Raw genomic sequence first — 25,248 nt, forward strand, 5'->3', positions numbered from 1 at the left:
AAGGATGACCCAAATATTCAGCAGCAAGATTAATGGATGCACTGTGGGGTCCACAGTGTAAATGAATGGACCACAGCTCCACCCAGCAGCACAGATGCCTGATTGGAGGAGATCGGTGAGTGCAATGAGTCAGTTTCAGAAGAGACAGACAGTATGGTTCTTTGAAACAGAAATTTCATAACACATAATGCTCCATAAACATTGGGGAGCCCATGTAGACATAGTAAAATGAAAAAGTCAAAGAAGAGAATGAGAAACATACATTTTAGACTGGTGGTTCCTTCTGGGAGGAGGCTTGGGAGAGAGAGGGGCACACAGGGAGTTTCCAACAACGTTCACTTCTTTATGATGGGTGGGTGCTCATGGGTGTCTTATGATGGTTACTGCTTAGGTGGTGCCTATATAGTACACATAACCTTAAACACAAGGAGGGAATAAGTCACCTCCCTCTTCAGTGGAAAAGCTGGGGGCTAGTGAGCCAGGAATAATTTTGAAGGACTCTGTGAGTTTGCCATCGGGTCCTTGGGCCTCTGCTCCATGTAGGGTTGCAATATTATCACTGGGAAAGTCTTTGCCATTCACCTGAAACTCAGACTTAACTGGGCACTGGCATTTTAAGTTGCTGAGCTTGGCGAGCCTGGCTCCAAGGTGGTTTCATTGAACCCTGCCAAGTAGATGCCAGATTCAGGAGGCGACTTTCCTGCTTTCTCCAAAGCCTCATGCTCTCACAAAATACAAGTGACCACCCTCAGGACCGCAGGTTGGGGTATGAATAACTTATAACATAAAGGAAACTCAGGATGACATGTGATCAGACCAAGTGAACTGTCTTTGCAGCTGTCGAGTGGTGGCCAATAAGCAATTTCCTTCCACTGATATTTTTCTTACAACACATCTTTGAGGGGCAGCATCTGCCTGCAAGCTGTGGACACATAGGTTGGTGATAAAGGCTGTGGGGTTCTAACTAGGGGACTGCCAGAATTGTAAAGTATTTAAAAGGCAGGTGCCATTCAAGGTTATCCCTCTGATAAGGAACATAGCTCTTGGAAGACGCAAATCACTAACTTCTCATAAAAATGATTCTGCCAGCAGGGGATTGTTGCATTCCTGCTGATCTGGCCTGGAAGAGGCTCTGGGATACCTAGAATTTTGAAACCACCATGGGGGCAGGAGAGCTGGCCTGCACAGAGCTGTGAAGTGATGGCTGAGGCTGCAGAGAAACCCAGTTTTGGATGCTAGCTTGCTACTGTGGCTACATGTTGCAGGTCTCCTGAGCAATCCCTTCTTTGGAAGACTTCACTTGTCTCGCTTACAAGGACACTTCTAGTAGAGAGAGCACTGCTCACAGGGCCTCTGGGGATCAACTTTAAAGTTTCCGCCAGTTGGTGAGCGTGTGTTCACACATGGGAGGCATTGGTGCGAATATGCAAAAAAGTAAGCACATTCTAGGAAGGTGCTGCCAGACCTACATTGCCACCTAATTTTTGCAAGGAAACGATTAACCCCTGGCTGCTAAGCCCTTGATAGACTTGCATTTGCATGATTTTCAAAGATAGCGAGAAAGCACGTCAGACAGAATATTCTTCCTGGAGAATGTAGCTGGTGCCTGAGTGTTTTAGGTGCAAAGAAATGGCTTCAGCCTGTGATTTGAAAGCTGGCTGGTTCTGTTTTCAGAGCACACCTATACTAATGAGTCAGTCATTGCCTTAAAAAACAAAAGCCAAGATGGAAAAAGATGGTATTGTCAACACGAGGACTACCATCTGTCAAAGAGAATTATTGTCCAGTGGTTCTTACCGGGGGTGGTTCTTGCTCCCTGTAAATTTGGAATTGGCTTCAAGGAGGCTCGGGGATGCTACTGCTATGCCCAGCCTGGAGGCAGGTGACAGCAGAGAATGCTAAGCACCCTGTAACGCCCACAGGGAGAATCATCCCATCCCCAGTACTCCTAGGGTTGCGGTTACAAAGCCCTGAGAGCAGCGGAGGAAAATGAACATGTTCTGCTGCTTTGTTGAGCCTCTAGTTCAGTCCCAGCTGGCTCTCAGAGGAAAAGCTTTTGTCTTGACCACGGACTGCTTGTAAATTAAAATACATTGGGGATTTTGATGTGTATTCTTCATTCATTGATCCTATATTTTACAATAGGAAGGCAGTGTCTCTGGAGAAGGCAAAAATTTTCATTTAAATAGCAGCAGGAAAGAAACTTAGGTGCAAATGGGAAGGAAGTTCATTAATGAGATATTCCTGCTAGGCTAACAGGAGAGAAGGAGGAACCAAAAGCTCTGGACTTCAGCTACAACTTCCCGGCCCTTTAGCCCAGCAAATTTGAAAACGTCTTTTCTCTCAATGAATTCGTTTGCCACCTGTCCTGCTGAGCATGGAAACTGTTAAAGGCAAATGAGATAATGAATGTGAAACATCTCCAACAACTCACGGAGGTATCCAAATGCAAGGTAAGGGCAACAGCGCTAACATATCTCAAAGCAGAGACCGTCAGTGTCTCCTAATCAAAGAGATGTTGGAAGGTGATATGGTTTGGCTCTGTGTCCCCACCCAAATCTCATGTCAGATTGTAATCTCCATGTGTTGGGGGAGGGGCTGGGTGGGAGGTGATTGAATCACGGGGGCGGACTTCCCCCTTGCTGTTCTGGTGATACAGTTCTCATGACAGCTGGTCGTTTGAAAGCATGTAGCAATTACCCCTTTGCTCTCTCTCTCCTACTCCTCCATGGTAAGGCATACTTGCTTTCCCTTAGTCTTCCACCATGATTGTAAGTTTCCTGAAGCCTTCCAGCCATGCTTCCTGTACAGCCTGTGCAACTGTGAGTCAATTAAACCACTTTTCTTCAAAAATTACCCAGTCTCAGGTATTTCTTTATAGCAGCATGAGAACAGACGAACAGAGCAGGAAGGACAAAAATTTAACCCTAGTAGGTGAACTTCTGGATCTATTTAGTAACTAATAATTATACTAATACTAATTACAATGACAGTAAGAGCAAAAATCACCATTAAGTACCTGCTATGTGTGCTACACCATAGGTTCTTGTTTTGTTTCTTACAAAGGTAATGTAATTGAGTCCCTACAAAAACCCATGGAAGTTGGAATTAACGTCTTCATTTTAAGATGAGGAAACTGAGACTCAGAGAGGTTAATTTGCTTTCCCAAGGTCGCCCAAATGTGAAGTGTCAAAGCAAGGATTCAGGCTCCTAATCTCACATTCCACAGCTATGCTCCCCATGAGCCCACTGAGAAGAGCCCAAGAGCGTCCTGTGGGTTCATAGCCTGGCTTTCATTTTTACATATTCAATCTTCAGTGTATCAGAGCAAAAAAAGATGTGGTCAGAAAGGGACAACACTCCATCATTCTCTAAAAACTCATTTGGTTTGGCTCCTGGGCTCAAGCAAACTGGGTGAGAGCCCTGCTTCAAGCAGACGGATGAAAAAGTCTGGTTTCCTGTGATGCCTGCCTATGGAGATGAGCATCTGTCTCCGGCTCAGCAGCAGGTGCAGAGACATTTATTTTCACAGTAGAAGAAACCACTTTGTGGCTGATATTTAGACATAGTAGAAATGGATGGAGCATTTGTACTCCTCAGCAGTAGGTCATAGCATTGAAACAAATGCTTAGATGTCTCTTTTCAAGTGGAAAAAAACCCCAAAACATTTGGAGTATGTGTATTTTTCTTTTCTCGTATTAGTGATATGGAAGCAGAGGCTATCAAAACCCCTAGTTTACAGATTTTAAAAACTCCAAGATCTTAAGCTGAGAGTTAAATAACTAACTTGACTAGTGTCTTAGTAAAGGTTCTGAAGAGAAACAGAGCCAACAGAAGATTTAAAAATATAGACATGTATGTTTTATAAATATAAGCTCCTAGATTTACAATGAAGTTATATTCCAATAAACTCATTTAAGTTGGAAATATTGTAAGTCCAAAATGCATTTAATATACCTAACCTACCAAATATCATAACTTGGCTTAGCCCACCTTAAACATGTTTGGAATATTTGGATTAGCCTACAGTTGGGCAAAACCATCTAACGCACATCCTACTTTATAATAAAGTGTTGAATATCTCATGTAATTTACTGAATCCTGAAAGTAAAAAAACAGAATGGTTATATAGGTACTCACAGTATGGTTTCTACGGAATGTCTGTCACTTTCACACCATTGCAAAATTGAAAAATCTGAAGTTGAACCATGGTAAGTGGGGGACTGTTTATATATATGAAGAGATTTATTATGAGGAATTGACTCTCATGACCATGGAGGCTGGGAAATCCCGTGGTCTGCACCTGCAGGCCTGGAGAAATGCGATGTAAGTTCTAGTCTGAATCCAGAGACCTGAGAACCAGGAGCATTGATGCTGGAAATTTCAGCCCAAGAGCAGGAGAAGAAGACTAATGTCCCGGCTAAGCAGCCAGGCAGAGGGGGCAAGTTCTGCCTTCTTCTGCTTCTTTGTTCCACTCAGGCCTTCAATAGCTTGCAGGAGGCTCACCCTTTCTGAGGAGGGTAATCTACTTTACTCAGTCTGCTGATTCAAATGCAAACCTCCTCTGGACACACTCACAGACATGCCCCCAAATAGTGTGCAACCAATTACCTGGGCACCCTGTGGCCTGGTCAAGTCGACACATGAAATTAACCATCACAAGTAGCATTCTGGATTAGACTAAATTCATGTCAAGATTATTTATTTAACAAATGTGTTTTGAGTGCCTCATATGTGCTTGGCATTGAGCCAAGCCCTGGCAAAATAAAAATGAGCCCATGGGCAGCCTCCTTATAATCCTGAGGCTTTCGGTTGACTCGAGTCAATTGCTAATCAGACAGTCATACAAATGATGAAACACTGGACACTTCCCCTCTAAGATCAGGGACAAATTCAGGGTGCCCTCTTATCACTTCCATCCATCATTGTACCAAATGTCCCAGCCAGCACAATGAGGCAGGAAAGAGGCATACTGGACACACAGAGAGAAAACAAAGGAGTAAAAGTGTTGCTGTTAGCAACTGACATGGGGGTGTACAGCAAAAACGGTATGGAGTCTGCAAAAACAACTACTAGAAATAAAAAATGAGTTTAACAAGAGCCCAGCATACAAGGTCAATGTGGTAGCCTGTTCTAATATTCTATCAATGTCGTTCCTCCCTATGTGTGTATGAATTGCCCCCATTGAGAGGTGAAGTCTATTGCTCTCAACCTCCTGAATCTGGGCTGACCTTTGTGATTTGCTTTACCAATAGAATGAGGTGAAAACGATATCCTAGGGCTATTAAATCTAGGTCATAAGAGGCACATTCTTTCTAGGGATCAGGCACCATGTGAAACGTCCAAGTACTCTAAGGCCACCATGCTGTGAGAAGCCCATGCCATATGGAAAGACATTAGAGGATGAGGTGCTATAGAGAGAGAGGAGAAGGGGTGCCAAGGAGCCCCCAAACCCCAGGCATGGGAGTAAGGAAGTCTGCACTAACACTCTGTGGATCAAAGAAGAACCACCCCAGTTAGCCCCTCCTGAAATGCAAGGGTTGTTTTAAGCCACCAGGTTTTGGGCAGTAGGACTCAGTCACATGTGGTAGTGGCTACCATGTTGGATAGCATCGTCCTAAAAGAAAATATTGGAGAATATCTTTAGGCCATCGAGTGCGCAAAGAGTCTTTTAAATAAAATGCAAAAAGCACTGGCCATAAAAGATAAAGTTGAATTTTTTTCATTTTATTGAAATGAAAAAATTTGCTTATTAAGTGATCCTGTTAAGAGAACAAATAGGCAAATCACAAACAAGGAGGAAACATTCAGTGCATACACCTCACAAAGGACTCCTGTCCAGACTATACAAAGGACTCTTACAAATCAACAATGGAGCGAAAAACAACCCCATAGAAACAGGCAAAACACTTTAACAGACACTTCGTGGAAGAAGCTTTATAAATGGTTAATAAGCAAGGAAAAAGTTGCTCATTAGTCATTAGAAAAATGCAAGTTAAAATCACAATGAGGGGCTTGGAGTGGTGGCTTATGCCTATAATCCCAGAACTTTGGGAAGCTGAGGCGGGCAGATCCCTTAAGCTCAGGAGTTTGAAACTAGCCTGGGCAACATAGCAAGACCCTGTCCCTATAAAAAATACACACACACCAAAAATTAACCAAGCATGGTGGTATGTGCCTGTAGTCCCAGCCACTTGGGAGGCTGAGGTAGGAGGATCACTTGAGGCTAAGAGGTTGAGGCTGTAGTGAGCTCTAATCACACCACTACACTAGAGCCTTGGCTACAGAGCAAGACCCTGTCTCAAAAAAAAAAAAAAAAAAAAAAAAAAAAAACCCAAACACACAATGAGATACCATTTCACATTCGCTTGAATGGTTAATGTAAAAAGATGGACAAGGCGAGTTGTTGGAGTGGATGTGGAGCGAATGGAAGTCTCATACATGGCTGGTACAAGGAAATGCAAACTTGTACAGCCTTTTAAATAATCACTTGAGAGTTTCTTGTCAAGTTAAAGATACATTTACCTTATGACCCAGCAGGTATTTATCCAAGAAGAATGAAAACATATGTCCATACAATGAATTCTCCAACAATGTCCATGGCTGCCTTATTTGTAACAGACAAGAACTAGAAATGACTGGATGCTCCTCAGTTGGAGAATTAAGGGATGGATTCTGTGTAGTACTCGCAATATCAAGAATCTACTTACTGGAGGGGCACGGTGGCTCACGCCTATAATGCTAGCACTTCGGGAGGCTGAGGCTGGCAGATCACCTGAGGTCAGGGGTTCGAGATCAGCGTGGCCAAAATGGAGAAACCCCGTCTCTGCTAAAAATACAAAATTAGCCAGGTGTAGTGGTGGGTGCCTGTCATCCCAGTTACTCAGGAGGCTGAGGCAGGAGAATCACTTGAACCCGAGAGGTGGAGGTTGCAGTGAGCCGGGATTGTGCCACTGCACTCTAGCCTGGGTAACAGAGCGAGACTCTGTCTCAAAAAAAAAAAAAAAAAACCTAAAAAAACCCCCTACTTATTAGTACATGCAGCAGCATCCAAGAAGCTGGAGACAAGAGAATGGATGCTGTGTGAGTCTGTTTCTGTGAAATTTAAGAATAGACGAAGCTGATCTGTGGTGAAACAAATCAGAATGGTAGTTGCTTCTAAGGGTGGGGTTTCCCTCAAAAAGATATGAGGAAACTTTCTGGGTGATGGAAGTAGTCTATGGCTTGTTTGCAGTGGTGGCTTTATGAGTGTAGACAGTTGTCAAACGTATTGAACTGAATACTTGAGATCCGCACATGTTAAAGCATGTACATTACACCTCACTTAAAATAATCGTTACCCAGAAGAGCGTGCACTTGCCCTGTTGTGAAGAGAAGGGATGTGCTCTGTGACGCCTGCAGCAGAGGGATCTGTCCCTGCTGGTTCCTAGGAAAGGATGCCTGTGTGGAGATGTAGGGGAAGATTAGAGGCTGACTCAAGGAAGTGGGCTGGAGTGCTGGGGACTGGGGACATCCAGGCAGTGGGAACAGCACAGGGAAGTGAAGTCCTGGGGAGTGCTGGAGTGCTTGGGGTGTGAAAGGACAGCAACCTTGCTGACTGACCTGATAGGGTTTGGGGGAAGATTCTGTTTTGAAGAGTGGGGGAAGGCATAGAGGGATGTGCTCAGATTTGTATTTTTTTTAAAGGTCATCTTGGCTGCTGAGAGGAGAATAGCACTGAGAGGGTGGAGAGAAGACAGAGTCAATCGATGTGAAGGGAGTTCCCACAACTGCCCACGTGAGAGATGATGGGCAGGTGCCTGGACGCTGCTGGAGAGAGAGAGGCGGAAGTGGACGCACATAGGCATGTGTGGGAGGCAAGGTGATTAAGGATTCATTCGGGATTTGCAATGGCGAGTGAGGGAGGGAGGGAATCGGGATAGGTTTTGGGTTTCTGGCTTGTAGGAAGAACAGCGATGCCCTTCACAGAAAAAGGAAACATGTATGAAGCACCAGGTTAGCAAGGAAAACAGGAGAACTGAATACTTACAGAGGAAAGCGGAAGGACAATTCATAGAATATGTGGTCACTGAGTTTAACTTAAGAAAAGAATGCCTGCATTGTCTACAAATTTTTAGAGTTATTATTAGTTCTATCTTATTGAGGAGTTGACATTTTGCCAAAAAGTTCACTCTTTTACATAAATATATTTGTGTGTGTATACATATATACACACACACATATATGTAATATATATTACATGTATTCATATGTAGTTATAAAAAATAATGCAGACAGATCCTATGAACCCTTCCCCCGGGTTCCCCCAATGGTAACATCTAGCATAATTAGCACAAGATCACAACCAGGGTATCAGTATAGATACACCGCACTAATCTTACTCAGATTACCACAGATTCAGGTTTCATTTGTATTCACTCATGTCTGTGTGTGTGTGCGTGTGAGTGTGTGTGTATTTCATGCAGTTTTATTCTTTATATCTTTAAATATTCTATCTCTATTGGAATTTTAGTTTTTTCCTGATAATTTTACAAATTAAGGGAAAGAGAATTGACAAAGGAATTGAACACTCATATAAACTTTCTCATTAAATTAATGATGTGGTGCCCACCCATTGATCCCTTATAAAACTTGAAATTTCTTAATTGAAATGGGGACCAGGAAGAAGAAAAGTAAAAATCCACCATAAAAGCTAATGGTATGAATGGATTTCTAACGTCTAAATTATTCAGAGCTATAATTAACTGAAATGTGGAACTATGAACCTTTCCTCTTGGATGTACAGCCACCATGAAAATGGATTCTCTTCCCCATAAGGATTAGAGCCCAAATTTATTGTCTCAGTGAAGTCAGCAAAGTCGTTAATATCAGCAGTGCCAGGGAACTGGGAGGGATCAAAGGCCCTTCAGTCCTGTTACTTCAAGGACAATCATTTTCTCTGTGGACAAATCCTAAACGTGCAATATGTTTGCCCTGGAGAGAAAATAAATAATGATGATAATGATGACAATGATGATGATGATGATTGTCTATAATACTCTTTACAGAGCTATGATTGTCTACCATACCCTTTACTATGCCCTAAGTGTTTTACATAAAGAACCTCATATAAAATCAAACAACCTTACACAGCAGCTAGTTTTATGCCTGTGTTACACTGGAAGAAACTGAGGCACAGTGTTCTTAACCCATTCCCCCAGTTCCCTGGTCCTGGCTAGCCCCTTCAGTTGCTTCAGATTTCTCCTTTAATATCATCTCCTCAAAGAGTTCCTCCTTGCTCATCCTTGAATCTACCCAGCTCCACCTCCCCCCACGGCTGGTCCCTCTTCATCTGCTCACTGCACCTGTCTTCGTAGCCCTTAGACTTATCCAACTCAGGATGCATGCATTTGTCTGGAAACTTGGCGAGGGTGTGAACCTCTGTCTACTTTGTTTCTGGCTTAAACTCTGACATGGAGAACAATGCCGGTCATAAAGTAGACACTCAGTAAATATTGTGTTCTAGGTGCATGGATTCACAGGGGGCAAAGCAGATAAAACGAAGCCACAAAAAAAAAAAAAAAAAAAAAAAAAAAAAAAAAAAAAAAGACCTGGTGGAGGTTTTCTGCCAATCACTCAGGGACCTCATTGCTGGGAAACTTTTTGGCTGTTGGGTATTTCTAACACCTCTCTCTCCTCCGCCACACACAGAACTGAAGGCGTCTGCATGCTCTTATACCCCGGGGAAGTTCTTGGGCTTCGCCTCCTTTCTCTTCAGCCCTTGCTAAACCCTAATGATTCTGCTTCTCCCCTGTCTCCTGGGATCTGATGTCTGCAGTTGCTCACTCCCTCCAATGGAGCTCCAGGCTTCCGTCCTGTTGGCCCTTGTCTCTGTGTCTCCCCAGATGCTGTCATCAACACTGTCCTACCCTGATTTTAGTCTCTGTCTTGCTGTGGACACCTGTCCAAGCCTGGATCTTGGGAGCCATCCCCACCAGGAGGAGATGGGTGTAACTGGGTAAAATTTGGGGAGCTCAGGAAGTTGACTTAGATCTCCCCTGATGGCCTGAATTTTTCTCACCAAATTAGGAGGAAGCTCTCTATCAAGATGATTCCCAAATCCTGTGTCTCAGTCTGGTCCCTTGGGCTCCTGTGTCTTCTGGAGAGGACTCTGTACACTTTTTCTTCTACTCTGTGATGCTGCAGAGTCAAGTGACCTCAACAGGACGCTTACTGAGAGCAAGCTCTGTTATCCATAATGGCTCCAGGGTTGGGTGGAGGGGAGCCAGGCCCGCCCAACAGCTGAAGTTTGTGTGGATTCAAAGAGAACCTGGAGGGCAGCCCAGAAAAGGAGTGCAAAGCAGCACATTTTCTTTTTTTGACCCAGGTCATCAATGTTGTCAAGTGTTTTCATTGAAGAGGAAGGAGTTTAATTGGAAAGGGCATCCACAGTTAGTACAACTTTACCTACCAGAATCTAGGAACGGGTATTTACAGAGCACTGAGACAAGATATGGGGTTTGGGGACAATCTTGGCAGACAGGCTTTCTTCTGATTTGGTGAGAAAAGTTTAGGCCATCAGGGAAATCTAATTCAACCTCTGGAACTCTCCAAATTATACCCATCCACTCCCATCCCCCTCTCCTTCAGTTTCACAGGCTCAGTGTGTGGAGCGTGTGTGTTTGAGCCTCCAGCCATCTTTCCTTTCTTCTCCTCATCTGAACATCCTCCAGGTGTGGTCTGTGGTCTGTAGACATTGGCTCCGGGTCTTCACCTCCCATTCAACTCTAACACAGCTCAGACAACTATTATTATCTGTAGCAGTAGTAGCAGCAGTAGAGTACTAGTAGTAGGAGTAGTTATTGCAGTGATAGTAACTAGTATCGTTTCTCTCTTTGATTTGCATAAAGATGAGCCTGAAAGGAGGTGTAAGGGGCTTCCTGAGGGAGAGATCTGGTATTGCACCACAATTTAAGGAAAGAAAAATTCTTCAAAACATTATCACCAAGAAAGAGCAGAAGCTACTTTATGTAAGATCTGAACAGGCTTCCCAAAATTAGTTCCCCAGTTAGCTCAATGAATTCCAAGGTAAGCATGTAATTCATTAAAAATAAATATTACCATGGAGATGCAATAATTACAATAATTTTAGAATGTGTATCCTACATAAATGCTTATTAACTGTATACATTTTACCATTGTGTAGTAAATTCCAAAGCATTCTAATGAGCAAGCCATTTAATGTTTACATTCTTGTTAGCAGCGGCGAACTGTATGGGTCTGCAGCCACTTGGCTCCTGCCTCCTCAAAGGAAATAATTCAACTGAAGGGCATAAGACAGAGTGAGAGTTTAAGTTTTCGGAAGGAGTGAGAGTTTATTAAAAAGTTTTAGAGCAGGAACGAAAGAAAGTAAAGGACACTTGGAAGAGGACCAAGCAGGTGAGTTGAAAGATCAAGCTTGACTTTGACTTGGGGTCTTATACATCAGCATGCTTCTGGGAATCTGCATTTCTTCTCCCCTGATTCTTCCCTTGGGTGGACTGACTGTATGTGCAGTGACCGGCCAGCACTTAGGAGGGGCCACAAGCACAGGGTGTTTCCTGAAGTGGTGCACATGCTTATTTGAGGCATTTTCCCCTTACTAGTCCAGTGTTCCTAGAGGAAGGCCACATCCCAGTTAAACTCTGCCATGTTGCCTCTTAGAACTCACGCTTGAGCCCACTTGGCTCCTGAGAGCTTATTAGGAAGCTGCTCATCACCAGCTTCAGGTATTTTCTACCTGTTGGGAGACTGCCATTCCCTGGCACCAGCTGCAACCAACTATTATTTTAGAGGAACAGTTTAACAGCCACCTGACTGTCACCTGATACTTGCCTGAGACATTCCTGGGGTTGTTGGGGCTGTTTTCCTCCCCTGTTCATGTAGGCCAAACTACCAGCGCTAATATTCTGATGATTTTCATCATAAGCAAAACCTAGCAGAGTAGGGAAACGCGGTGAGAGCTTGGGAATATCTGAGACAATGGTCCAGCTGATTCTTTCATTTCAGCTCAAGTCAGAAGTTCTCAGGGGTACACGAGGGCAAAATTACTTCCATAGAAACACTAGCGGTTATATTCATTTCTTACTCTCATTTTTTTTTTTTATGCGCGTGTAGTGGAGTTTTACAGCAGTCATGTGAAGTGGGATGACGTCATTGCTCTGATGGTTAACGGCACGCATACTTGCATTTTCTTGACTTTTAACATTTTCTCAGCTTTTCTAAAATGATACATACTGATACACATCACCCACATAAGCAGAAGCTCTTTGAGGTTACTCTTACTAATTTAAAGAGTGAAAAGGGTCCCGAGACCACAAGGTTTCGCAAACATAACCTAAGCTGTGTCCCCCACCTTCCTGTCGAGATAAGACTCCTCTCCCATGAAAGTGCTACAGCAGATCTGGGGCTCCTTGGCTGAATTTATGAGACTGTGGGAAGTGAGAGATGGAAACAGAGATAGAAAGATAGAAATGAGAGAGGGAGATAAGAGAGACGTAAAGGTGTGTATGTGAGAGAGAGAGAGAGACGCTATTATGGGGTCTGAACTAGTTAGACCCCATGAAGAACTAATCTGAAGCTTAATGGCATAAACCAATTGTCTCGGAGGCTTAACGCTTTTAATTCTTGGTTCTGAGGCCTGGCGATTTGGGCTGAGCATCACTGGATAGTTCACGTCGTCTCAGCTGGGCTCTCTCTTTCCTCCGTGGTCTATAGTGATTGCTTAGACAGCCCTGTTTCTGGGGGTTTGCTGGTGTTGGCCATATAACCTCAGTTATCCTCCACATGATCTTTTCTCCTCCAGCATGCCAGCCTGAGCCCGCCCTCGCAGTGAAGGCAAGGTTCCCAGAGCACAAACAACCTGTGTCAAAGCTTCTTGAGATTTCAGTGTGAAACCGTTGTGGCCCTAGCAAGTTGCAAGCCCAGCCCACATTCAAAGGCTGAGGACAGAGATTCCACCTCCTCATAGGAGGAGGTGCCAAGTCACATTGGAAAGGGCGTCATTACAGCACGAAGTGGAGCCACTGGTACAAACAGGCTACTTCTCTGCCATGGTCACACTGACCCCTCTGTTGTTCTCTCAGGATCCCAGCCCGTTCTCCTTCCAAAGGTGCAAAACAAGGATCACGCCACTGACAACCATTTTCCCGTAGTGCAATTGTTGCAGGCAAAATCATCAGACTTTATCTTCAGAATGTGAACTCTGTACTTCTCATTTAAGTGGTGTTATTTGTAAGAAGCAGATGTTTGGAATTATAACCTATTTTTCTCTGAATCAAGGACAATTCAGGTTCCTTAGATTGCTCTCTAAAACGTGCATTGTGTTGACAGGATTTGGACATTAACCAGAAATGTGCACCTGTATGTTCTGATCCATGTCCTTTGACAGGAAAGTCCACAGAGTCTCATGAGCATTAAGTTTGACTCACATCAGTCATTTCCAATTATTTTTTTATAAATAAATGCAGCTGTAACAGTGGTTAGGGAGATGTAAAACCTCTGAGTAGCGAGATTGTTCTTTTCTCAGTGACACAGTGGGGATTTAAAGGGAATGTCAATGTAGCAGGCCCCATTTGTTCTAAACTAGATGTTAAAACTACAAGTGCCCCTGTGACACTGGCCAGAGAATACAGAGTCTTAGGGCAAGAAATTAGAAGGATTTAATTGTCTTTATTTCTATGCTTTTTTTTTTTTTTAAAAAAAATCAGGCTTTAGATTTTAAAATAAATGTCAGCATTTGTAAAGGCGCCATGTTGTCAGCTCACATCAAACCCCTTTTTTTCAATTTCAAAATTACCAAGAGTCTAAACCCCAGATCCCATTCTGTGCCGTCGTTCAGCTCCACTAAGCACTCAAAGTGTCAATGACAGAAACCTGGCTGTCGATCACCAGAAATCATTAAGAGAGTCCATAAAAATATCCTGGGAATGAACTCCTCCTCAAATCATGATTCAAAGAAAATTCCCCACAGGATCTTAGTGCACAGAAATTATGAGCCTGTTCAAAAAAAGCCTCATACCTGTGTCTTCCAGAAGACTCTTCTGAACTTGTGAGTTATGCTGAGATTAAGACTGATTAGCTGCATCAAGCTGTAAGTGGAATGAAATATGCTTTTGCATCTTGAGGAACCATCCATTTGAGTTGCCGCTTGTCTGATCCATGGCTGTAGCAGAATTTATCACATCAGCGTGAAATCCAGTGGTAGCTTGTTTCCGACCGCCTGACTCATAATCAACAACCCACTCTTGGAGAGTTTTGGCTGCCTCACCTGGTTATGCCAATAAATCTGAGTGAATAGCTGCTTGATTTGTTATTGATTTCCCCACGGATGAATTTGAGGCTGCGTTTTCAGTGATAGGTCTTCAGAGTGGAAACTCAGGGCAAAGGAAAAGCTTTGCCAATATTGAGAGACTCAAGGGCTCACTCCTTCTTCGGGCTGGAAAACTCACTATCAGTGCCGAATGAGTCCTGTTGGTGCAATATTCCAGTGCAAAGGAGGAGAAAAAGGATCACGTGAGGGTGCTGGAGAAGTCTTGTCCTGTTAAAGAGCACGGTCATGCTGTGATGTGTCAGTCACGATTTTGGAAGTCATGGACACTGATGAAAGACAGTATCCATAAAATTGTTTCCATATTATTTGCAATTATGATTAATTTTATCTAAACTTATCTCATTGCAAATTGAGGTTCCTTTAGTAAAAAAAAAAAAAAATTGCAACATATAAACTTCCCATACCTTGTGGATTGAGTATTGGTAAAAACTGGAATGGTCCCAGGGAATCTAAAGGGATGGCTCAACTTTTTCAGGATTCTGGCCTTGAAAAATATATTCATTGGAATTCTTAGACTCTTGTCAGAGGATATTAGTCTTGGGATTCTCTTTGGAAATGGGTTGTGCTGTGAAAATGGAGGAGACTGGGACGGATCTGCCAACTGAGACTTGAGAAGCTGAAATTGCATCTGGTCTTACAACTTGCAGGGGCACCATTACATCACCCGTCAAAAGGAACCACCCTTTTTATACGGAAAAAAAAAATCAGTTTGGAAGCCCTCACTTGTTTTGCTCACCAACCCCTGGTGCTGAGCCATTCTTGTTTCTCAGACTTGCATCAGCTTCCAAAACATCTTCTCTATCTCCTATAGTTTTATTTTTTTTATTTTTTTATTTATTTTTTTTTGAGACGGAGTCTCGCTCTGTCGCCCAGGCTGGAGTGCAGTGGCCGGATCTCAGCTCACTGCTAGCTCCGCCTCCCGGGTTCACGCCATTCTCCTGCCTCAGCCTCCCTCTCCTATAGTTTTATTAAACAGAGTCTTACACCATTTTCTAGTTTCCATTTATAAGAGAAAACCTTGTTCATTGGAAGAGTTTCGAAAAATTAAGCTGAGGACTGAAGAATTAAAAAGACATCTTTTGAGCAGGGAGATTTTGGAGTGTGACCCCTGGTTTCTCAGTTAGCATGTGCCTTCCATTTCTGGGCTCCCTATCGTGCTCTTTGGTTTGCATGGCGCCCACGGTGGCCTTCTCCTCCATGGGGCGCACCTGCTCCTCCCTGCTTTTTTGGTAGGTAGATCTGTAGGGACCATTTCTGGGTGATCTAGCTGAGCTCATTATAAGAGGCTGCCAGATCTAAAACAGAATGCTCAGATATTTGGAATTTTTCATATCTACTATTAAATACCCACAGGATCTTCTAGGGACATAAATTTTAAAAATTCATCCGTCAGGCGTCAGGATTTCAAAAGTGAATTCCTGAGCTGCAGCAATATGGAAGAAATGGAATTTTGAAAGCCCATCGCACTCTTGGTGCGAGCACAGGAAAAGAGCTTGTAACCCAATTCTCAGAGCTGTTGAGCTTTTATCAGCCAGCATTTGCTTTTAGAGAAACGGTTCTACAAATCTCTCTCTGCAAAGCAACCTTGCTTAAAAGAACTTGAAGGAAGAAGAGCCCTTATAATCCTTAATTCGCCTCGTGGAGATTTCCATGATATTTTTTCCCCAGTATTATTAAGGAGTTCTCCAGCACATGCCTCTTCAAAGGATCAACCAGAGAGAGGCAGAAACCCACATTTTCACATCAGATGGGACCATGGGAAGCATCTTCCTTTCTGCAAATCACTTAATAGATGGTCAGGGTGTAAAATCGTAAAGACAATCGGATCTTCGATTTTGGTTGTTTGTGCTGTCTGACAACCCCCATATTTGTAAAGATAAACCCCTCAGTTTTATGTTCTCGATTTGCTAGATAGTTTCTGCCCAGCACAGAATGGGATGTGCGCTGGGGGGAAGCAATATTACTCCTCCATAAGCTAGAATTGCCACTTTCCCATTGCCATTTCCTTTTCTTTTGCAGAAATAGCCCAGCTGTGTCAAAATGTGCTAGAAACCCACCTTAAATGTGAGTGTTGCTTTTTACAATGTAAACTGAAGGTTTTAGTGCCTTTCTTTTTCCTCTCCTGATATGGACCTGCAATGGCAGAAAGAGTGTGGTTTTGAGAATGAGAGCAGATCTCCTTTTTGATGACACCGACTTTGTCAGTCTTCTCATTGGAAAATGGGGATAAGTACAATTACATTGCACAGCTATTGTGCAGATTAAAAGAAGATACATTCCCCCAACAAGTCAGTGACATAAATAAAAAGTCATGGCTCTTCTAGATTAAAAGATATTTAAGTGACAGAACAACCAAATGTGTCTTATGTGGGTTATCTGGATTTGATTGGAACAAAGCCATTATCAAAAGGCATTTGTAGGACAATGGAGGACATTTGAATATGGACGTGCTAGCAGATATTAAGGAAGACCATTTAGTTTGTTAAGTCTGATAATGGTATTGTAGTTTATAAGTAAATGTCTTTTTCTTTAAGAGGTATATACTGAAGTATTAAATTAGAAATGAAATGTCATATTGTCAGTATTTTACTTTTAAAATTCTCAAGCAAAAATCATTTGAAGGAAACATGGTAAAATACAGCTCGTCATTAAGTCAAGGCAGTATATAGAGGTTTATGCTATTCTGCCTTCTTTAGTGTTTGTTAAATGTTCCACAATGAAATGTTAAAAAGTGACATTCCACATGAAGTTTTTTTGCGCAGGACCTTTCAGATGCTGCAGACACGGGTCAGTCCAGCTGTTCTTTGGTCAATCAGTCTGTGTTCGTTGATCTCTTTTCTCCTTGCTGAAGAAAGGAACATGAAAGAGATGTACATGCTCCCTGCCCTCAGGATTTAGCCCTTGGCAGGAAGGTGGGATTTAGTTGCTGTTAAGAAGGGAATGGTGGGTACCATTCAGTGGGCGAATTCTCTGCAGAATATGTGGATGTGATCACGAAAGATCTGAATTTGAAGCCAACACAGTTTTTATTGAGCGCCCACTGTGTGTCAGGGTGGGAGATCAGGTGGCCCTTAATTCTTCACTCTGTGGGTATCCTGAGTTCCACCTGGGATAGGTCACTTTGCAGCACCCAACACCGATGGTGTGACCTGCTGAGGCTCATGGGGTGCGAGTGAACGTGACAGAAGCTGAAGCTGAGACAGCGCATGGAGGGCTGCACTTGCTTGCTGTGGCTCCTGCTCCTGCCTGCTGTGGATGGAGCTGGGGTGGACCTCAGCCTCTCAGTCGTCAACTGCAGCTAGCCCCTGTCAGCTGATGCTCCGCTGATGTGGGGCCGAGTTCCCGCTTATTATGTAAACCTCTGAGTTTTCAGGCTGGTTATGAACACAGTGTTATTGTGGCAACAGGTAACTGGTACTGGGAGGCTGTGAACATGGCTTCCTCACATGAGCAATAATTTTCATGACAAGTACATGGATCAAGGTTCTAAGGATAAAGAAACTAACAAACAGAAAATAGGGTTCAGATGGCAGGACCATTCTGACCTCTCCATGAGGCATTTGGACTTGCGTGGACTGGGTGATTTGAATGCCCAAGTCTCTACTTGTAGGCAGCTGTCTTCTTGCCTTTCTTGAGCCTGGCGAGTGGTTCCTGAAACCATGCCTGCATATGAATCTCTGTACAGGGGCCACTTGTGCGTTACGGACTATTGCAGTGATTTTCAGTGGGTGGTTTTTTTTTTTTTTTTTGGAGACAGAGTCTCTCTGTGTCACCCAGGCTGGAATGTAGTAGCACGATCTCAGCTCACTGCAACCTTCACCTCCTGGGTTCAAGTGATTCTCCTGCCTCAGCCTACCAAGTAGCTGGGACTACAGGCACACACCATGATGCCTGGCTAATTTTTGTATTTTTAGTAGAGACTGGGTTTTGCCATGTTGGCCAGGCTGGTCTTGAACTCCTGACCTCAAGTGATCCCCCCTGCTTCAGCCTCCCAAACTGCTGGGATTACAGGCGTGAGCCACCGCACCCAGCATCTCCTACACAGGTATTTTTTCACCTTCTTTGCAACTATGTAAGTGAAATCCCAACTCCTCATACACATGGGGAGGGATATTGAGACTGAGTCGACCTCAAGGGGAGTGTGGTTGGCGGGGAGAAGAGGGTATACAGAGTCCCTGCCCCGACCATGGAGTTGTGCTGGTGTTACTGTCCTCACCCACAACACCTCCTTCCTCGGTGAGAAATTACTGCTGCTCATAGGACAGAATGTTCCCCAGGTGTGTGAGGACACACCCCCACCCCCCGCCAGGAAGTACTAATCTGCATACAAGTCTTTTGCAAGCATACCCTTGGTGGTGGGACTCGTTTGGGCCACTCCAGTGGCGCCTCTCCTGTCCTTTAGAATCAGTGCCCAGCTACCCCATGGAAAACCCCTCTACCCCATTTGTCATGGCAGTTGCATTCATAAGGATGGGATCACAGAACCTGGATCTGGCCAACAGGAGCACCAAGTGATGTGCTTGGGCTGGAGACGTGTCCCTTATCAGCCAGATTAAAACCATTGTGAGGCTTCCGCCAGCCTTCCTGAGGGCACCAGGCTGTGGGGGCCACCCCTGCTGTGGGGGCCACCCCTGCTGTGGCTCTTTTCTAAAGCCGTATACCCAGGAGCCTGACAACGAAGCCAATGGGCAGATGGAGGATGTGGCAGGCAGTGAGGGAGCCAGACATGGTGAAGGGCCTTTGGAGCACTGCAGCCCAGAGTGCCTGAGGGATTCTGCTGCAGGCGCTGGGACTCTCTGAGACTCTGGGCAGCCATCTCCCTTTGTTAAGTGGTTCGAATGTGGTCTCTGTCACCAGCCACTGAGAGCCCCCTGACTCATACAGGGAACACTTCTGATGGCAGAATCCCCACAGCACAAGAGGCCAGGAAGGGAGATATTTAGACCAAGATGGCATTCTGCACCACTCTGCTAAAGCAATGCAGCAGCGAGCGACTGCCCACAGGGGAACCCTCTCGGAGTCGCTTGTTTCGTTCTTTAGATGTCTCCCAGGCTGAGGCGAGGTCTCACTTACCTCCTTCCTACAATTGGCTGAGTTTGAGGGGCACTGGATGGAGTCGGGCTGAGCTTCTGCCCTGCCTCTGGATTCTCTGGCTGTGGTTCCCCTTCCTATCCAGTGGCCAGGTGTCCCCTCCCTCCCTCCTAGTGTACTGAGAGGCGAGTAGGTCTGGGAAGACACCATGAGCAAAGTCACCTCTCTTTGAGGTCCCATGGAGCTCATGCATGGTAGCATCTCTAACAAGCCACTTAGCAGAGGCAAACAGATGAACCTACAAGGACAGATATGAAAGGGACAATGAGGGTGACATGAACTTGGGGCAGGGACTTGCTTCTAGAGGGATGTTCCAGGAAGAACTTGCAGAGGAGGTGACCTGGGGCGGGAGAGAGAAAGCCTTGTCACGTGGGTCTCTGGGCAGTGGGATTGGGGAGGAAGGCAGGCAGCGTTCCCAGCTGGGGCCAGCGTGTGCAATGGCCCCTCCCTTGCTGGTTCTATGGGAGGAACTGGGAGGAGACCAGGGTGGTGGGAACACAGTGAAGGAGCAGGACTGAGATTCTCTGAGATAGAGGAGGTGGCAGGGGCCAGATACTACTGGGCCTTGCAGCTGAGGGTTGCATTTATGCTAAGTGCAGGGGAAAGCCTCAGGAAGCTGATGAGAGCGGAGTGTGAGGGGGAACGGGGGGAGGCATGTCATGTTCTGAAGGTCCCTCTCAACCCTAAAACCCCGTGTTCTCTGTTTCCATGGACGCGCTCTTTCTTTCATTTGGTGCTGAGTGGAGCTAAGTGGGTCCCTGGATTTGTGCAGAGGGGATTGCCTTACCTAAAGATGTGCACAGGGGAGAGGGCGGTCTGGAGGTGCTTCAGTATTGATGAATCTGTATGTGTGTGCATAGGACCACACAAAAGTAAATATTATTACATTTATTGGATGGTAACTCTATGCCAGGCTAACGCTTCACACTAATTTTCTCATTCAGTCTTCCCAAAAGTATTCCAAAAATTCACTTCCCCCTAATTTTACAAATGAGGAAACTGAGGTTCAACGATATAAAGGGTACACAGGTGGTAAGTGGTGGAGCCAGATTTGGGATCTGGGCTATTTAAAGCCTGCTCATTGTAATCCCATGTCTCCCTAGGTGTGCTTTACATCTCCAGGCATTCAGATCTGGAAATTAATTGGACCCATGGTTTATTTTGCTTTCTTTCCATCCTTGGAGAACTTTACAAAGAGGCTGAAGCACCATCCAAATGGTTCGCAGATGAGACAGGAGAAACTTGGGGAGACTGGCCCTGGTACCTCCCTTTGCTACCTCAGATTCTGTGGTCATGAGCACTCTGGGCTCAAAGCCACAAGGAACCTCATGGAGGCTCATGCCGAGAGCGCCCCCGGTGGGTGTGTGTGGTGTGTGGGGCAGGGAGAGTACACACTGCATGGATTTTGCATTTTTCATGCTAGTTAGGGAAAACAGTTTTCTCCTTTCAAATTCTCCTGAGGTGCCAGAAACCACAGCATATAGAATGAAAAGAAGAAGAAGAAGGAAAAATGAAACCCTCTGAATCTCCAGCTGCAGAATCGCATCAGGGCACGTAATGTCAGGCCACAGTAGTCATGTTTGCTTATGAGGTGCAGTCCCCCAGTGATGCCACTGTGTCAGTCAGAGAATAAAGAAGGAGAAGGAAAAACAAATCATTCCACAGCTGCTCAAGTTTGAAAAGTAAGGCTTTAGAAACTGAATTTTCTTCAGGTACAAGGTGAGCACCAATATTTAAATACATCAGATTTTCTGGCTGGAGTTGAAAGCTGGGAAGATCTACAAGGATTTCTGAGTTCCTTAGATATTTAGCTTATCATAGCATTAAGAAAAACCCTTTTTATTATGAAAAATTTCCAAAATAGAGGAACATAGGGAGAATACAATAATGAACTGCCACACACAGTTCCCCAAATGATCATTAACATCTGCCTGTGCTTACTTTGTCTTTTCTGCCTTTGGGAGTATATTAAGGTATACGTAATATATTTAATATTCATTACAAACATCATGAAATTTTGTCTCTAAATAGTTAAACAATAAATAATACTTTCTAAAATAATACAACAGCATCTAGACTCTAAGATGTTGTTATGGCTTGAATGGTTGTGTCTCTCCAAAATTCATAGGTTGAAACCCAATCACCAAGGAGCTGTCATTAGAAGGTGGGCCCTTGGGGAGGTGAGGAGGCCATAAGGAACCCACCCTCATGAATGAGATTGGTGCCCATATAAAAGGCTCCAGAGAGCTGCCTGCCTCTTTTTCACCCTGCCGTCATGTGAGGACACAGCATCATCTTAGAGGCAGAGAACAGGCCTTCATCAGATACTGAGCCTGCAAGCCCCTTGAACTTGGACTTCCCAGGTTTGAGAACCATGATCCATTAATTCGTGCTGTTTATACATTACCCTAGTCTCTGGTATTTTGTTATAGCAGCAGAAACATTCTAAGACAGAAACTGGTACCAAGCAGCGGGATGTCACTATCACAAATACCTGAAATTTGAAACTGAGTATTGGGTAGAGGCGAGAACAGTTTTGTCGTAAAATGTATATATATATCTATAGATATAGACATATAGATATATATAGATGGATAGATAGGTATATAGATAGATAGAGATATATAGATATATAGATAGATATAGATAGATCTATAGATAGATAAATATATAAATATAGATAGATAGATAGATAGATAGATAGATAGATAGATATGTATCTGTATTGCCATGAAAGAGTGTTAGGGGTGATTCTGGGGAGGGCTCAGAAGAAGAGAACTGGAGAGAGAGCCTCAGTCTTCTTAGAGATTATCTAGGTGGTCGCAGACAGAATGTTGGTAGAAATATGAGGTCTGATGAGGTCCCAGATGAAAATAAGAAAAAAGATATTGAACCCTGAGGGAAAGACTGTCCTTGTAATAAAGTGGCAAAGAGCTTGCTCAAATTTTGTTTATGTTGTAGCACTTTGTGGAAAGCAGAACTCATGAGTAATAAACTGGGTGGAAGAAATCTCTACGCCAAGTGCTGAGAGTGCCACATGACTTCTTTCGATGACTCACAGTAAAATGTAAGAAGAGACAAACTAATGATGGAATTTATAATCAAAAGGGGAGCAACACTTAAAACTTGGGAAAATTCTCAGCCTGGCTATGTTAAGAACGAACAGGTGTGTTTGGGAGGGAAAACTGAGTGTGGTCAAGTGACACCCTTGCTATTAATTTCTCTAGCAAGTAGATGAGTATGGAGAGAGAAAAGCCAGATGTGATTCATCAAGACAACGGAAAAATGACCATAAAGGTATTTGAGTTGCCGTGCCCATCACAGTCCCAGACAGCCAGGGCTTTCAAGGCAGGATGGTTTCAAGGGGAGTCTCAGGGTGCCTGTGGGACCTCAGGGCTTGATGGTCAGAGCTCTCCTCAGTTTCTGCTCCACTCATTCAGGCTCAGCACTCCCCAGTTGTGTGGGCCAGACCTAGATGTGGCTCGGGCTACAGCTCTGGAGGTCCCAGGTACTCAGCAGATGTGCTGCACAAATGGACTAAGACGGATGTTCAACAGTGCTTGTCTGGATATCTACACAAGAACCACGGGTGAGAGATGCAAATGCTGGCTCCAGGGTCCCAGGCTGAACCCCCCGAATCAGGATTACTGTCATGATACCTGGAATATGCATTTTAACAGCCCCCACCGTGAATCTGATGTGCCATCCAGTTTAAGAACCCTGGCTGGGTGCGGTGGCTCACGCTTGTAATCCCAACACTTTGGGAGGCCAAGGCGGGTGGATCATGAGGTCAGGAGATCGAGACCATCCTGGCTAACCTGGTGAAGCCCCATCTCTACTAAAAATACAAAAAATTAGCCAGGCGTGGTGGCAAGTGGGTGTAGTCCCAGCTATTCAGGTGGCTGAGGAGAATGGTGTGAACCCAGGAGGCGGAGCTTGCAGAGGGCGGAGATTGCACCACTGCACTCCAGCTTGCGTGACAGAGCTAGACTCTGTAAAAAAAACAAAAAACAAAAAACAACAACAAAAAAACCCTGTGTGTGTGGATGCAAGAATCCCTTCCTCTCTGCTCCCCAATGGGTGGAGCCCACTGTGTCCCTGGACTGAAGAGGAGTCCAGCCCTGCATAGCTGAGTGATTCTGAGATGCCCATCCTCACTGAATCTAAGGGATGTAACTCTCAGCTGCATGACAGGGACATGATGTGTCCATAACCCTCCCACTAACAGCATCCTACTTGCCACCAGCATGTGAGCAAGGTTGCCCGAGACAGGGCTGCAGCCCCCTGGGAGTGAGGACCACGGCGAGTGCCTACCCAAGGCCTCCAGATCGAGCCTGGCATTGCTGAAGGGAAGCCAGATAGATCCATGGGGGTGGATTTTGAGAGAGGAAGACCTGCCTGACACAGGGAAACAGCACAGCATGATACGCAAAGGCAGCCTTGCCTTTCATCCCTTCCTCAAATAACCGCTGAGCACCTTCTTGGAATATTATAGTGAGGAAGACAAGCAGTAAATGGAAAGCCGCATTGCAGTCGCTACTGAGAGTAATAGATTTCAGAGTCAGCCTGGCAACATCGCCAGTAGTCAATTATTACTCTTAATAAAGGAGCGGGATCGAGGAAGACAAGATCCCTAGTTACTGTTTACTTAGCACTTAATAAATGTCAGAGGCAGAACTAAGCCCCTCCTATGCTTCATGTCGTTTAACCCTTCTGACAGCCCTGTGAGGCAGAAATATTTTAATTTCTGATTTTTAGATGAAGAAACTGAGGCTCCAAGGGGTTCAATAACCTGATGACAATCACCCGCTGGAAAGCGGTGAAGATGCTGGCACCTGTATCTGTAACCATTCGCATAGAACAGCCACCTGTGGGGCGGGGGTGGTGCTGGTGATTTTTAGCCAAGGATGATTATTTTTCTTTTCTCAAAAATGGACATCCTGTGCACGGCACAGCCACTGACTTCAGAAAGTGTGGCATTAGCTTTTACAGCACAAGGCAAAAAATTTAAATCAGATTAGGAAGCACGGTTGCTATGGTACCAGGAAAGTACACTTTCATGCAAAGCAATTTAATAGATGTGAAAATGTGCACCTTCTAACAGAACACTGTATTTTGGAGATAAAGCCCCTCCAGCAGCCGTGGACTGACAGGCTCCTCGTCGGAGGCTCATCGTTGTCCACCATCTCTCCCTGCCTCCCGCCAGGGAAGGGCCTGGGTGTCGATCTGAAGGCCTTCTCTGGGCGAGCTCAGCCTGCTTCCCAAAGGGAAGGAAGCAGGCAAGCCCTACGGCCTGTATGCACTGTGTCCTTCACCTGGGTCTCAACCCAGCTAGGTAGCTCCCCAACATCAGGGCACCAACTCCCTGCGGCCCTGTTCCTGTCCGCTCTGCCTCCCTAGCTGCTCCAGGGCCCATGGAAAGGGCCACCCGTTCTCCGTTCCCTGCTGTTTCCTGGATGCCTGGGGATGCAGGCTCGCCAAGCATTCAGGACCCCCACTGAGTGCCTGGGAGGATTTCATTTGTGCCTGGCGTTGGCGACATTCTGTGAGACTTTGGAAAGTTTGCTTTTAGCCTAAGCCTCAGTTTCCTCATCTGTAAAATGGGTCCTCATCTGTAAAATGAACATACCTTTAAGATGATTTAAACACAGCCCCTGGTATGCATGAAGGGCTCTGGAAAGGTTAGTGGTCAGGTCAGGTCAGGCTAGCACTTGGCATGCTTGCTGAGTAAATAAGGCTCAGACCTCCTGTCCTCTATACCCTCACTTTGGCCCCACCTCACCAGCTTCCTCATTCCTCCACACACA

This window comes from Macaca nemestrina, chromosome 15 (genome assembly GCF_043159975.1).
Source record: "Macaca nemestrina isolate mMacNem1 chromosome 15, mMacNem.hap1, whole genome shotgun sequence".
NCBI classification, from domain to species: Eukaryota; Metazoa; Chordata; class Mammalia; order Primates; family Cercopithecidae; genus Macaca; species Macaca nemestrina.